We start from the raw sequence: 13,835 nt of genomic DNA, 5'->3' as shown, positions 1-13,835 counted from the left end.
ACCAATTCTCTATCCACATCAATACCATACCCCCAATACCATGTGCTTTAAGTTTGCACACTAATCTCCTGCGTGGGACCTTGTCAAAAGCCTTTTGAAAATCTAAATATACCACATCCACTGGCTCTCCCCTATACACTCTACTAGTTACATCTTCAAAAAATTCTATAAGATTCATCAGACATGATTTTCCTTTCACAAATCCATGCTGACTTTGTCCGATGATTTCACCTCTTTCCAAATGTGCTGTTATCACATCTTTGATAACCGACTCTAGCATTTTCCCCACCACCGATGTCAGACTAACCGGTCTATAATTCCCCAGTTTCTCTCTCTCTCTCCTTTTTTAAAAAGTGGGGTTACATTAGCCACCCTCCAATCCTCAGGAACTAATCCAGAATCTAAGGAGTTTTGAAAAATTATCACTAATGCATCCACTATTTCTTGGGCTACTTCCTTAAGCACTCTGGGATGTAGACCATCTGGCCTTGGGGATTTATCTGCCTTTAATCCCTTCAATTTACCTAACACCACTTCCCTACTAACATGTATTTTCCTTAGTTCCTCCATCTCACTAGACCCTTGGTCCCTTACTATTTCCGGAAGATTATTTATGTCCTCCTTAGTGAAGACAGAACCAAAGTAGTTATTCAATTGGTCTGCCATGTCTTTGTTCCCTATGATCAATTCACCTGTTTCTGACTGCAAAGGACCTACATTTGTCTTGACCAATCTTTTTCTTTTCACATATCTATAAAAGCTTTTACAGCCAGTTTTTATGTTCCCTGCCAGCTTTCTCTCATAATCTTTTTTCCCTTTCCTAATTAAGCCCTTTGTCCTCCTCTGCTGGTCTCTGAATTTCTCCCAGTCCTCAGGTGTGCTGCTTTTTTTTGCTAATTTATATGTTTCTTCTTTGGACTTGATACTATCCCTAATTTCCCTTGTCAGCCACGGGTGCACTACCTTCCCTGGTTTATTCTTTTGCCAAACTGGGATGAACAATTGTTGTAGTTCATCCATGCGATCTTTAAATGCTTTCCATTGCATTTCCACCATCAACCCTTTAAGTATCATTTGCCAGTCTATCTTAGCTAATTCACGTCTCATACCTTCAAAGTTACCCTTCTTTAAGTTCAGAACCTTTGTTTCTGAATTAACTATGTCACTCTCCATCTTAATGAAGAATTCCACCATATTATGGTCACTCTTACCCAAGGGGCCTCGCACGACAAGATTGCTAACTAACCCTTCCTCATTGCTCAATACCCAATCTTGAATGGCCTGCTCTCTAGTTGGTTCCTCGACATGTTGGTTCAGAAAACCATCCCACATACATTCCAAGAAATCCTCTTCCTCAGCACCCTTACCAATTTGGTTCACCCAATCTATATGTAGATTGAAGTCACCCATTATAACTACTGTTCCTTTATTGCACGCATTTCTAATTTCCTGTTTAATGCCATCCCCAACCTCACTACTACTGTTAGGTGGCCTGTACACAACTCCCACCAGCGTTTTCTGCCCCTTAGTGTTATTCAGCTCTACCCATATCGATTCCACATCCTCCAGGCTAATATCCTTCCTTTCTATTGCATTAATCTCCTCTCTAACCAGCAATGCTACCCCACCTCCTTTTCTTTCCTGTCTATCCCTCCTGAATATTGAATATCCCTGGATGTTGAGCTCCCATCCTTGGTCACCCTGGAGCCATGTCTCTGTGATCCCAACTATATGATATTCATTAATAACTATCTACACATTCAGTTCATCCACCTTGTTACGAATGCTCCTCGCATTGACACACAAAGCCTTCAGGCTTGTTTTTACAACACGCTTAGCCCTTATACAATTATGTTGAAAAGTGGCTCTTTTTGCTTTTTGCCCTGGATTTGCCTGCCTGCCACTTTCACTTTTCACCTTACTACTTTTTGCTTCTAGGGCAAGCTAAGGCTTTTCCTCTTTGAAGCGAAGGAGGTTGAGAATTGACTTGATAGATGTGTAAAAGATGAGAAGAGGCATAGATCAAGGGGACAACCAGAGATTGTTTTCCCAGGGCAGAAATGGCTAATACTGGTATTTGGAGGAAAGTATTTGCAGGGATGTCAGAGGTAGGTGTTTAACAGAGTTGTGGGTGCTTGCAATGTGCTGCCAGGGGATGGTGGTAGAGGCAGATACATTAGGGACATTTAAAAGACTCTTAGATAGACATATGGATGATAGAAAAAATGGAGGGCTATGTGGGAGGGAAGGGTTAGATTGATCTTGGAGTAGTTTAAATGGTTGGCACATTTTGTGGACCGAGGTGCCTGCACTGTGCTGTAATGTTCTACACACATTCAGTACTCTGTGTTCTATGTTCCATGTTCTGTTCTGTCCACACAAACCTTATCAAGGCCCTTCTTGATCTTGTATACTTCAATCAAGTCACCTCTCATTCATCCCGGGCAGATAGAACCCCAGTCTATTTCAGTTTTTCTCATAAGACAGCCTATCCATTCCAGATATCAAAGTTCAAAGTAAATGTATTATCGAAGTACATATTTGTCACCATAAACAAGCCCGAGATTTGTTTATTTGCGGGCATTCACAGTAAGTACAAAGAAACACAAGAGAATCGATGAAAGGCCACACATACGACAGACAAACAACCAATGTGCAAAAGACAGCAAACCTTGCAAATACAAAGAGAATAAGAATAATAATGAGTAACCAATAAATATTGAAAGCATGAGATAAAGAGTCCTTGAAAGTGAGTCCATAGGTTGTGGGAACAGTTTGGTGCTGGGATGAGAGAAAGTGAGTGAAGTCATCCCTTCTGGTTCAGCAGCCTGATGGTTGAGGAGTCATATCTGTTCCTGAACCTTCTTCCTGATGGCAGCAGTGAGAAGAGAATAGTAGCTTTGAATACGTTTCCTTAATTATAGAGACCAGCACTGCGCTGACTACACCATGCTGACCATAAGACCATGTGATATAGGAGGAGCCATAAAGAACATAGAACACTACAGCACAGACACAGAAACTTACTAACTCACCCTTCCATTTCCTCATCTAATTCTCTGTGTGTATCAGCTATCTTAAGTATTTATATTTATTGTGTTCTTTATTATTCTGTTCTTTATCTTATTCTATTTTTTGTGCTGCATCAGATCTGGAATAACAATTATTTTGTTCTCCTTTACACTTGAGTACTGGAAATGACATTAAACAACCCTGAATCGCACATCTTGAATTTTGAATTTATAAAAATCACAAAGAGCAGGGTTCCCAGAACAGATCCCTGTGGAACACCTCTGGTCACCAATCTCCAGGCAGAATACACTCCATTTACAACCACTCTCTGTCTTCTGTGGGAAAGCCGATTCTAAATCTACACAGCCAAGTTCCACTGGATCCCATGCCTGCTGACTTTTGAATGAGTCTACCATGGGGAACCTTTACTAAAATTCATACATACCACATCCACTCCTCATCTCCACTCTTAAGAGACATAACTATGAACCTTAAGCATCTTGAGACACTTGAGCAATGTGTCCCTTCACGATTTAGTCTGATAAAGATTAACATATATTCAGAGGGATTTATTTATTTTCTTAAAGATATAGCATGGAACAGGCTCTTGCAGCCCATTGCCCCACAACCCACCAATCAGAGGACAACTAACCTACTAACCGATACATACTTGGACAGTAGGAGGAAACCAGAGCACCTGGAGGAAACTCAGGTGCTGGCAGGCAGGAACATACAAACTCTGCTAGGTGATGTCAGAATTGAATTCTGAACAGTAATACTGTTGCACTAACCACAATGCTGCCGTCGCACCTCAAATTTAACATTTATGGGACATTTAAGAGGATCTTAGATAGCTGAAAAATGGATGACCATGGGTTGTGTAGGAGGGAAAGGTTAGATTGACCAAAGAGTAGGTTAAAAGGTTGGTACAACATCGTGGGCTGAAGGTCCTGTACTGTGATGCAGTTTTCTATGTTCTTTACTCACTGGAATTAAGGGATGTCTAGTTGAGAACAGCTGCTTCCTCTGGGTGAAAAGTCAGAGTAGAGAACTGTAAGACAGGAGATCAGATTTATAGAAATGTTACGGGGAAAAGGCAGGAGAATGGGATTGCGAGGGATACTAAATCAGCCATGATGGAATAGTGGATACAATAGGTACTCTTAAGTGACTCTTAGGTAGGTACATGGAACTTAGAAATATAGAGGGCTATGCGGTAGGGAAACTCTAGGCAGTCTCTAGAGTAGGTTACGTGGTCAGCACAACATTGTGGGCTGAAAGGCCTGTGGTGTGCTGTATATGACTATTTTATATCCGTGTTCCAATAGTGGACAACCTTGATAGGCTGAATGGCCTAATTCTGCTCCTATGTCTGATGGTTTTACGGTCTTTCAAAGGAGGCATCAGGTGGGATAAAAACACAAAACACAAGACACTATAGCACGGTGCAGTCCCCTCAGTCCACTGTATCACACTTGTGTACTCTACAATCAATCTAACTCTTCCCCCCTAAATAACCCTCATTTTTCTATCATCCATGTCCCTATCTAAGAGTTTCTTAAATGTCCCTCAACCACCAGCCCTAGCAGAGCATTCCATGCACCCACCACTCTGTGTAAAGAAATTACCTCTGATTTACCCCCCTATGCTTTCCTCCAAACACCTTAAATTATTCCTCCCTGTATGAGTCATTTCTGCTCTGGGAAAAAGTGTCTGGCTGTACACTCGATCTATGCCTTTTATCATCTTGTACACCTCTATCAAGTCACCTTTCATTTTCCAGACAGAAAAGCCCTAGCTCACTCAACCTATATCAAGAACCATTCAAGTTCAAGTTTATTGTCATCTGACCACACATATATACAAACAAAATATACAACTTAGCAAATATCTGAAGTTCAAACTTCAAAATATATTTATTATCAACGTACATGTATGCACTTTGAGATTAAATTTTTTTGGGGCATTCACAGTAGATACAAAGAAATGAAAAACACAATAATAATTAGTAATAATTAAATATGCAATAAATATTGAGACATGAGATGACGAGTCCTTGAAAGTGAGTCCATAGGTTGTGGGGAGAAGTGAAGGGGAATGAGGGAGCCAGAGTGTGGAATGGAAGGAGAGGGAAGGGAGAAGGGGGATGGAGAAATGGGGAAGCAGAAAAACTACCTGAAGTTAGAGAAATTGATGGTCATGCCATTAAGTTTAGGCTAGCAGGCCTCCGATAGTCTTGATAGACCATGGATTTGCGCTTTGGAAAGTTTCCAGGGTGCAAGCCTGGGCAAGGTTTTTTTATGGAAGACCAGCAGTTACCCAAGCTGTAAGTCTCCCCTCTCCATGCCACCGATGTTGTCCATGGGAAGGACATTAGAAGTTTAGGCTACCAAATCAGGGTACGAATCCCTGCTTCAACACATTGTGGTGGAAGAGGAGGTCATGGAACAACATGTTAGAATGGGAATGGGGATTGGAATTGAAATGGTTGACCACTGGGAAATGTTATTTGTGCATATGGAGCAAAGTTGCTGGACAAGGCAGTCCCCCAGTCTGTGTCAGGTCTCACCATTGTAGAGAAGGCCACGCTAGGGCTACTGGATACAAAAGATGACCTAAACAAACTTGCAGGTGAAGTGTTGCCTCACCGGGAAGGACTGTTTGGGACACTGAATGGGGGCAAGCAAGGAAGTGAGTGGGCAGGTGTACCACTTCAAGCAACACACACAAAATGCTGGTGGAACACAGCAGGTCAGGCAGCATCTATAGGAGAAAGCACTGTCGACATTTCGGGCCAAGACCCTTCGTCAGGACTAGGTGTACCACTTCCTCCACTTGCAGGGATAAGTGTCAGGAGACTAGTGGGGAGGGACGAAAGGACAAGGGAATTGCAGAGGGAGTGATCCCTGAGGAAAGTGGAGGGGGATGGGGAGGTAACGATAGATTTTTAGTGGTGGGGTCCACTTGAAGATAGCAGAAGTTGCAGAGATAGATGTGCTGGATGCAGAGAGCATGGGTTAGTGGGTAAGGATGAGAGGAACTTTACCCCTGTTAGGGCAGCAGGAAGATGGTGTGAGAGCAGATGTCCAGGAAATGGAGGAGACGCGGGAGAAAACAGTATCAATGATGGAGGAAAGGAACCCCTGTTTTTTGAAGAAGGGTGGAACTGAAGATATATTTCACTGATGAAGTCTCCAGTGCACAGGATTAAAAGAGGTTGCAGAGGGCTGCAGACTCAGCAAGCTACATCTCGGGCACAGCCTTCCCCAGCATTGAGGACAGCTTCAAGAGGTGGTGCATCAACCATTAAAGATCCTCACAATCCAGGACATGCCTTCTTCTCATTACTGCCATCGGAAAGGAAGTACGAGAGCATTCGGGCGCCTGGACGGGCTGTTCTCTCCTCAGCGCTGAACGGGCTCTGCACAATCAATGCCTCTCATTATCTTGTACACCTCAATCAGGTCACCTCTCATCCTCCATTGCTCCAAGGAGAAAAGGCCGAGTTCGCTCAACCTATTCTCATAAGGCATGCTCCCCAATCCAGGCAACATCCTTGTAAATCTCCTCTGCACCCTTTCTATGGTTTTCATGCCCTTCCTGCAGTGAGGTGACCAGAACTGAGCACAGTACTCCAAGTGGGGTCTGACCAGGGTCCTATATAGCTGCAACATTACCTCTCAGCTCTGAAACTCAATCCCACAATTGATGAAGGTCAATGCACCGTATGTCTTCTTAACCACAGAGTCAACCTGCGCAGCTGCTTTGAGAGTCCTATGGAATCCGACCCCAAGGTCCCTCTGATCCTCCACACTGTCAACAGTCTTACCATTAATGCTATATTCTGCATCATATTTGACCTACCAAAATGAACCACTTCACACTTAGAATGCTGGTGGAACGCAGCAGGCCAGGCAGCATCTATAGGAAGATGCACTGTCGACGTTTCGGGCCGAGACCCTGTACACTACCATCATTTCCGTCTCATTGGAACATACTTGTGCAGAACACCACTCAAATATCCCCTGAACATTTGCCACATTTCTTCCATACATTTCCCTGAGAACATCTGTTCCCAATTTATGCTTCCAATTTCTTGCCTGATAGCCTCATATTTCCCCTTACTGCAATTAAATGCTTTCCTAACTTGTCTGTTCCTATCTCTCTCCAATGCTATGGTAAAGGAGATAGAATTGTGATCACTATCTCCAAAATGCTCTCCCACTGAGAGATCTGACACCTGACCAGGTTTATTTCCCAATATCAAATCAAGTACAGTCTCTCCTCTTGTAGGCTTATCTACATATTGTGTCAAGAAACCTTCCTGAACACACCTAACGAACTCCACCCCATCTAAACCCCTCGCTCTAGGGAGATGCCAATCGATATTTGGGAAATTAAAAACTCCCATCATGACAACTCTGTTATTATTACACCTTTCCAGGATCTGTTTCCCTATCTGCTTCTCGATATCCCTGTTACTATTGGGCGGCCTATAAAAAATGCCCAGTAAAGTTATTGACCCCTTCCTGTTCCTAACCTCCACCCACAGAGACTCCGTAGACATCCCCTCCATGACGTCCACCTTTTCTACAGCTGTGAAACTATCTCTGATCAACAGTGCCACGCCCCCACCTCTTTTGCCTCCCTCCCTGTCCTTTCTGAAACATCTAAAACCCAGCACTTGAAGTAGCTATTCCTGCCCGTGCACCATCCAAGTCTCTGTAATGGCCACCACATCATAGCTCCAAGTACTGATCCACACTCTCTCATCTGCTTTGTTCATGATACTCCTTGTGTTAAAATAGACACATCTCAAACCGTCCATCTGGGCGCGTCCCTTCTCTATCACCTGCCTATCCTCCCTCTCACACTGTCTCCAAGCTTTCTCTATTTGTGAGCCAACTGCCTCTTCCCCAGTCTCTTCAGTTTGGTTCCCACCCCACAACAATTCTAGTTTAAACTCTCCCCAGTAGCCTTAGCAAACCTGCCCGCCAGGATATTGGTCCCCCTGGGATTCAAGTGCAACCTGCCCTTTTTGTACAGGTCACACCTGCCCCTAAAGAGGTCCCAATGTTCCAATAATCTGAATCCCTGCTCTCTGCTCCAATCCCTCAGCCACGCATTTATCCTCCACCTCACTCTATTCCTATTCTCACTGTCATGTGGCACAGGCAGTAATCCTGAGATTACTACCTTTATGGTCCTGCTTCTCAACTTCCTTCCTAACTCCCTGTAGTCTTTTTTCAGGACCTCCTCCCTTTTCCTACCTATGTCGTTGGTATCAATATGTACCACAGCCTCTGGCTGTTCTCCCTCCCATTGCAGGACATCCCGGACCCTGGCACCTAGAAGACAAACTTCTTTCCTGCGTCCACAGAATCGCCTGTCTGACCATCTAACTATTGAGTCCCCTATCACTACTGCCATCCTCTTCCTTTCCCTACCCTTCTGAGCCACAGGGCCAGACTCGGTTGCTTCCCCCAGGTAGGCCGCTCCCCCCCCCCCCCCCCAACAGTACTCAAACAGGAGTACTTATTGTCAAGGAGAACAGCCTCTCTAGCTTCTAACTCCTACCCTTTCCTCTCCCAAAAACAAACCTTCATGGAGATCTGCTGGTAAGGTTACGCGACCTCGACTTGCTGAGGGGATCGGCCCTATAGTCCTCGGAGTCGCCTGTTCTGGTAGCTGGAGGTGGGGACGTCGAAAGCGATGTGCGAGGAAGCGGAAGCGAGGAGAGCGGGCAGGGGTCCGTGCCAGGAAAAAAGCCAACCCTAGCCGGCCGGCTCTCCCGCCCATTCTGCTCTCCAGTGTCCGGTCCCTGGACAATAAAATGGACCACATCCGACTCCAACGAGACACTCGGCGGGAGTACAGAGTCTGCTAAAGTGCGTTTGTTTTCAGAGTCACGGCTCACTGATGGAATTCCGGACGCTGCCACGGGCTCGCCTTGTTTCCAGCGGACAGGGACACAGCTCTCTCCGGTAAGACTCACGGTGGCTTGTGTGCTTCCATCAACACGGAATGGAGCAAGAACTCTGTGCTGGTTTCCAGACACTGCTCATCGCCACTGGAGTTTGTGGCTGTTCGATGCAGACCATTTTATTTACCACGGGAATTCACCTTCTATTCGGTGTCTACATTTCCCCCGGCGCTAATGCTAAGGAGGCGCTCTGTGAACTGTACGGGGCTATTAGCGAACTGCAGACCGCACGCCCTGATGGACTGTTTATTGTCGCCGGAGATTTTAACCACGCGAACCTTAAATCAGTGCTCCCCCAATTCCATCAGTATGTGGACTTTGCAACGGGGGGGGGGGGGGGGAGAACGCGTTGGACCTGGTTTACACAAACTCCCCGACGCGTACCGGGCAGAGCCCCGACCCCACCTCGGACACTCAGACCACATCTCCGTTATGCTAATCCCAGCATACAGACCGCTCGTCAGGCGCTCCAGACCAGTTCAGAAGCAGGTGAAAACCTGGCCAGCAGGAGCCATCTCTGCTCTTCAAGACTGCTTTGAGCACACTGACTGGCCCATGTTCAGGGAGGCTGCAACCGATGGTGACTCTACCAACTTAGAGGAGTACACAGCATCAGTGACCAGCTACATCAGCAAGTGCATTGATGATGTTACTCTGTCCATCACTATACACGCTAACCAGAAGCCATGGATGCCTGCGGAGGTGCACGTGCTGCTGAGGACCCGTGACTCCGCCTTCAGAGCAGGCAACAAGGCAGCCCTAACAACAGCGAGGGCTAAACTGTCCCGGACCATCAGAGAGGCAAAGCATGCACATGCCCAGCGAATCCACAGCCACTTCCAGGATCGCGTCGACACGAGGCGTATGTGGAAGGGCATCCAGGAAATCACCAATTACAGGACAACATCACCTGACTGTGCAGGTGATGCCTCCCTCCCAAATGTGCTGAATAACTTCTACGCCCGGTTTGAGGCGGAAAATGATATGGCGGCGAGGAAGTCCACCCCTCCTCCAAATGACCAGGTGCTGTGTCTCACCGTGGCCGATGTGAGAAGAACCCTGTGCAGGGTCAACCCACGGAAGGCTGCTGGACCAGACAATCTTCCTGGTAGAGTGCTCAGAGGATGTGCAGACCAGCTAGCAGATGTTCTCACTACATCTTCAACATCTCCCTGAGCAGTGCAACCATTCCAACGTGCTTCAAGGCCGCCACCATCATCCCTGTGTCGAAGAAGTCTTCAGTGTCCTGCCTCAAAGACTACCGTCCCATTGTACTTACATCCATCATCATGAAGTGTTTCAAGAGGCTCGTCATGAGGCACATCGAGACCCTGCTGCCCCCCTCACTGGACCCCCTGCAGTTTGCATACCATCCCAACCGTTCAACAGACGACACCATTGCCACCACCCTCCACCTGGCCCTAACCCACCTGGACAAAAAAGACACGTACGTTCAAATGCTGTTCATAGACTTCAGTTCAGGATTCAACACAATCATCGCTCAGAAACTGATTGGAAAGCTGAGCCTACTGGGCCTGAACACCTCCCTCTGCAACTGGATCCTAGACTTCCTGACTGGGAGACCTCAGTCAGTCTGGATCGGGAGCAGCATCTCCAACACCATCACACTGAGCATGGGGGTCCCCCAGGGTTGCGTGCTCAGTCCACTGCTGTTCACTCTGCTGACCCACGACTGTGCTGCAATACACAGCTCGAACCACATCATCAAGTTCGCCAATGACACGACCATGGTGGGTCTCATCAGCAAGAACGACAAGTCAGCTTACAGAGAGGAGGTGCAGTGGTTAACGGACTGGTGCAGAGCCAGCAACCTGTCTCTTAATGTGAGCAAAACAAAAGAGATGGTTGTTGACTTCAAGAGGGCACGAAGCGATCACACCCCGCTGAACATCGATAGCTCTCTGTAGAGATCGTTAAGAGCACCAAATTTCTTGGTGTTCACCTGGCGGAGAATCTCACCTGGTCCCTCAACACCAACTCCATAGCAGAGAAAGCCCAGCAGTGTCTCTACATTCTATGAAGGCTGAGGAAAGTCCATCTCCCACCCCCCATCCTCATCACATTCTACAGGGGTTGTATTGAGAGCATCCTGAGCAGCTGCATCACTGCCTGGTTCAGAAATTGCCCCATCTCGGATCGCAAGACCCTGCAGCGTATAGTGAGGTCAGCTGAGAAGATCATCAGGGTCTCTCTTCCCGCCATTACAGACATTTACTCTACACGCTGCATCCGCAAAGCAAACAGCATTATGAAGGACTCCACACACCCCTCATACAAACTCTTTTCCCTCCTGCCATCTGGGAAAAAGTACCGAAGCATTTGGGCTCTCAAGACCAGATTATGTAACAATTTCTTCCCCCAAGCTATCAGACTCCCCAATACCTAGAGACTGGACTGACACCAACTTTCTGCCCTTTACTGTGCCATTTGTCTTGTTTATTATTTATTGTAATGCCTGCACTGTTTTGTGCACTTTATGCAGTCCTGGGTAGGTCTGTAGTCTAGTGTAGTTTTTCTCTGTGTTGTTTTCACATAGTTCAGTGTAGTTTTTGTACTGTTTCATGTAGCACCATGGTCCTGAAAAGCGTTGTCTCATTTTTACTCTGTGCTGTACCAGCAGTTATGGTCAAAATGAGAATAAAAAGTGACGACTTGACTTGTTCTGACTGTTACTCACTTATCTTCTGTCTCCCTAGGCCCTGTTAATACCTGCCAATAGCTCCTGTTTATCACCTCCTCAGTTTCCCTGACCAGATGAAGATCATCGAGCTGCATCTCCAGTTCCCTAACCCGGTCCCTAAGGAGCTGCAGCTTGAAGCACCTAGTGCAGGTGTGGCCATCGAGAGGCTGGGTGTCTCTCGGACTTCCCACATCTGACACCCAGTACAGAACAACAGCCTCACAGACATGCTTCCTGTCTGTAATCGGCACATATAACCTACCTCGCCTTGACCCGTTATTGCTGAAGCCCCATTGAGCCAAAGTCGTCCTACTCTGTGTCTCTCTACACCGAGATCTGCTTCCCTGACACCCGCTCTATTAGGTGTCTCCTTTTAAACTCTTCTCGCTGTTCTCACTGGCTGACGCCCACATGCTTGCGCAGTCGTGCCGCGATTAAATAATAATAATAAAAAACACAATGAATATAAACACATAAGATATCTCACATACACAGATTGATTGGATGTCCATAAGGTGACGCTAGGCACGGGAGTGTCTGTACATAAGGTGGCTGAAAGGAAATGATATAGTAGTGGTGGTTGGGGGTGTGATGGGGTGGGTTAGTGGGTGGAGGTGTTGATCAGCCTTACTGCTTGGGGAAAATAACTGCTTTTGAGTCTGGTGGTCTTGATGTGGATGCTACGTAGCCTCCTCCCTGTATACAGTATGCATCCCAAAATTCTTTTTCTTCGCAAACATGCATCAAAACAAAAATGTGCCCAAAGAATGAATGGCAGTTAAACGTCAGAACCCCAAAGCCCCCCCCCCGCCACATGCACAAGAGGCAGCAAGACAATGATCCGCGTCCCCCCCCCACCCCACCTGCAAAGAAAAGTATCGGCGCCCATCGCCGAGCGCTCAGGCGTTCAGCAAAGCATCAATCAAGACACAGACTTGTAGTATCCCAAAGTCTACTCGTTCACCCGGTAAGTCACAGGCTCTCTCTCCCCCTAATAAGGGAAAATGAGGTGTTCCCATTTCACAGCGAGAGGGGAGACATATCAAACAACTTGCTGATTTATGGTGTTAAAAGTCTGTTGCATCGCTTTTTCCGAGCTCTGTGCCCAAAGAACTCGGGTCTCTGGACACAGCTCACAATGTAAGCCCAACATCCTGGAGTGCATATGATAATAAAATCTAGGAGCGTAATTAGGCCATTTGGTCCATCAAGTCTGTTCCTCCATTCGATCATGGCCGATTTATTACCCCTCTCAACCCCATTCTCCTGCTTTTCCCCATAACCTTTGATGCCCTTACTAATCAAGGAAGCCAATGACTTGGCCTCCATAGCCATCTGTGGCAATCAATAGATTGATTCAATTGATTCACCACTCTCTGGTTAAATGATTTTTTCCTCATCGCTGTTCTAAGTGGATGTCCTTCTAATCTGAGGCTGTGTCCTCCGGTCCTGGATTCACCCACTAACGAAATACCCTCTCCACATCAACTCTGTCGAGGCCTTTCAAAGTTCAATAGGATTCCCCCTCATTCACCATCAAACACTCCTCATACATTAACCCTTTTATTCTCATGAACCTCCTCTAGACCCTTACATCCTTTCTTAGGTAAGGGGCCCAAAGCTGCTGACAATAGCACCCAAAAAGTTATCACTTTCTACCTTGAAAACAGCAACCAAGAGTAAATATGCTTTCAGGTAGACTATTTCACACATTCCAAGAATTCACAGTTTACTGAAAGAAGGAATGCATCCTCATCTCAGCTCATGGACTGTTCGTCCCACTCCCATCATGGAGGAGGCTATACCAGGACCACCAGACTCAAAAACAGTTACCTTCCCCAAGCAGTGAGGCTGATCAACACCTCCACCCACTAACCCACCCCTTCACACCCCCAACCACCCACTCACCCACCCCTTCACACCCCCAACCACCACTCACCTTATGTACAGACACTCCTGTGCCTAGTATCACTTCATGGACTTACAATCAATCTGTGTACATAAGTTATCTTATGTACTTAGATTTAAATTTTTTATTACTATGTTCTTTATCATATTGTGGTTTTTTAGAGTGAGTGCAGAGGAGATTTACCAGGATGTTGCCTGGATTGGAGGGTGTACCTGATGAGAATAGGTTGA

At 46.3% G+C, this 13,835-nt stretch overlaps 1 protein-coding gene across 2 annotated transcripts in view; it reads right to left on the bottom strand.

The window, feature by feature from the left end:
- The window catches only part of cdh17 (cadherin 17, LI cadherin (liver-intestine)), a 180,159-nt gene that overhangs the window by 141,427 nt on the left and 24,897 nt on the right, over window positions 1-13,835 (bottom strand). The window contains exon 1 of one of the 2 annotated variants that reach the window (XM_073027523.1): window positions 8,613-8,924. The exons of the other annotated variant lie outside the window; for it this stretch is intronic. The gene's annotated coding sequence lies outside the window, so the exon portion shown is untranslated. Of the gene's footprint in view, window positions 1-8,612; window positions 8,925-13,835 lie in introns of those variants that run through there. 2 annotated transcript variants of the gene reach the window in all.

This window comes from Hemitrygon akajei, chromosome 1, assembly GCF_048418815.1.
Source record: "Hemitrygon akajei chromosome 1, sHemAka1.3, whole genome shotgun sequence".
Lineage (NCBI taxonomy): Eukaryota > Metazoa > Chordata > Chondrichthyes > Myliobatiformes > Dasyatidae > Hemitrygon > Hemitrygon akajei.
This window is presented reverse-complemented; position numbering and strand designations above follow the sequence as displayed.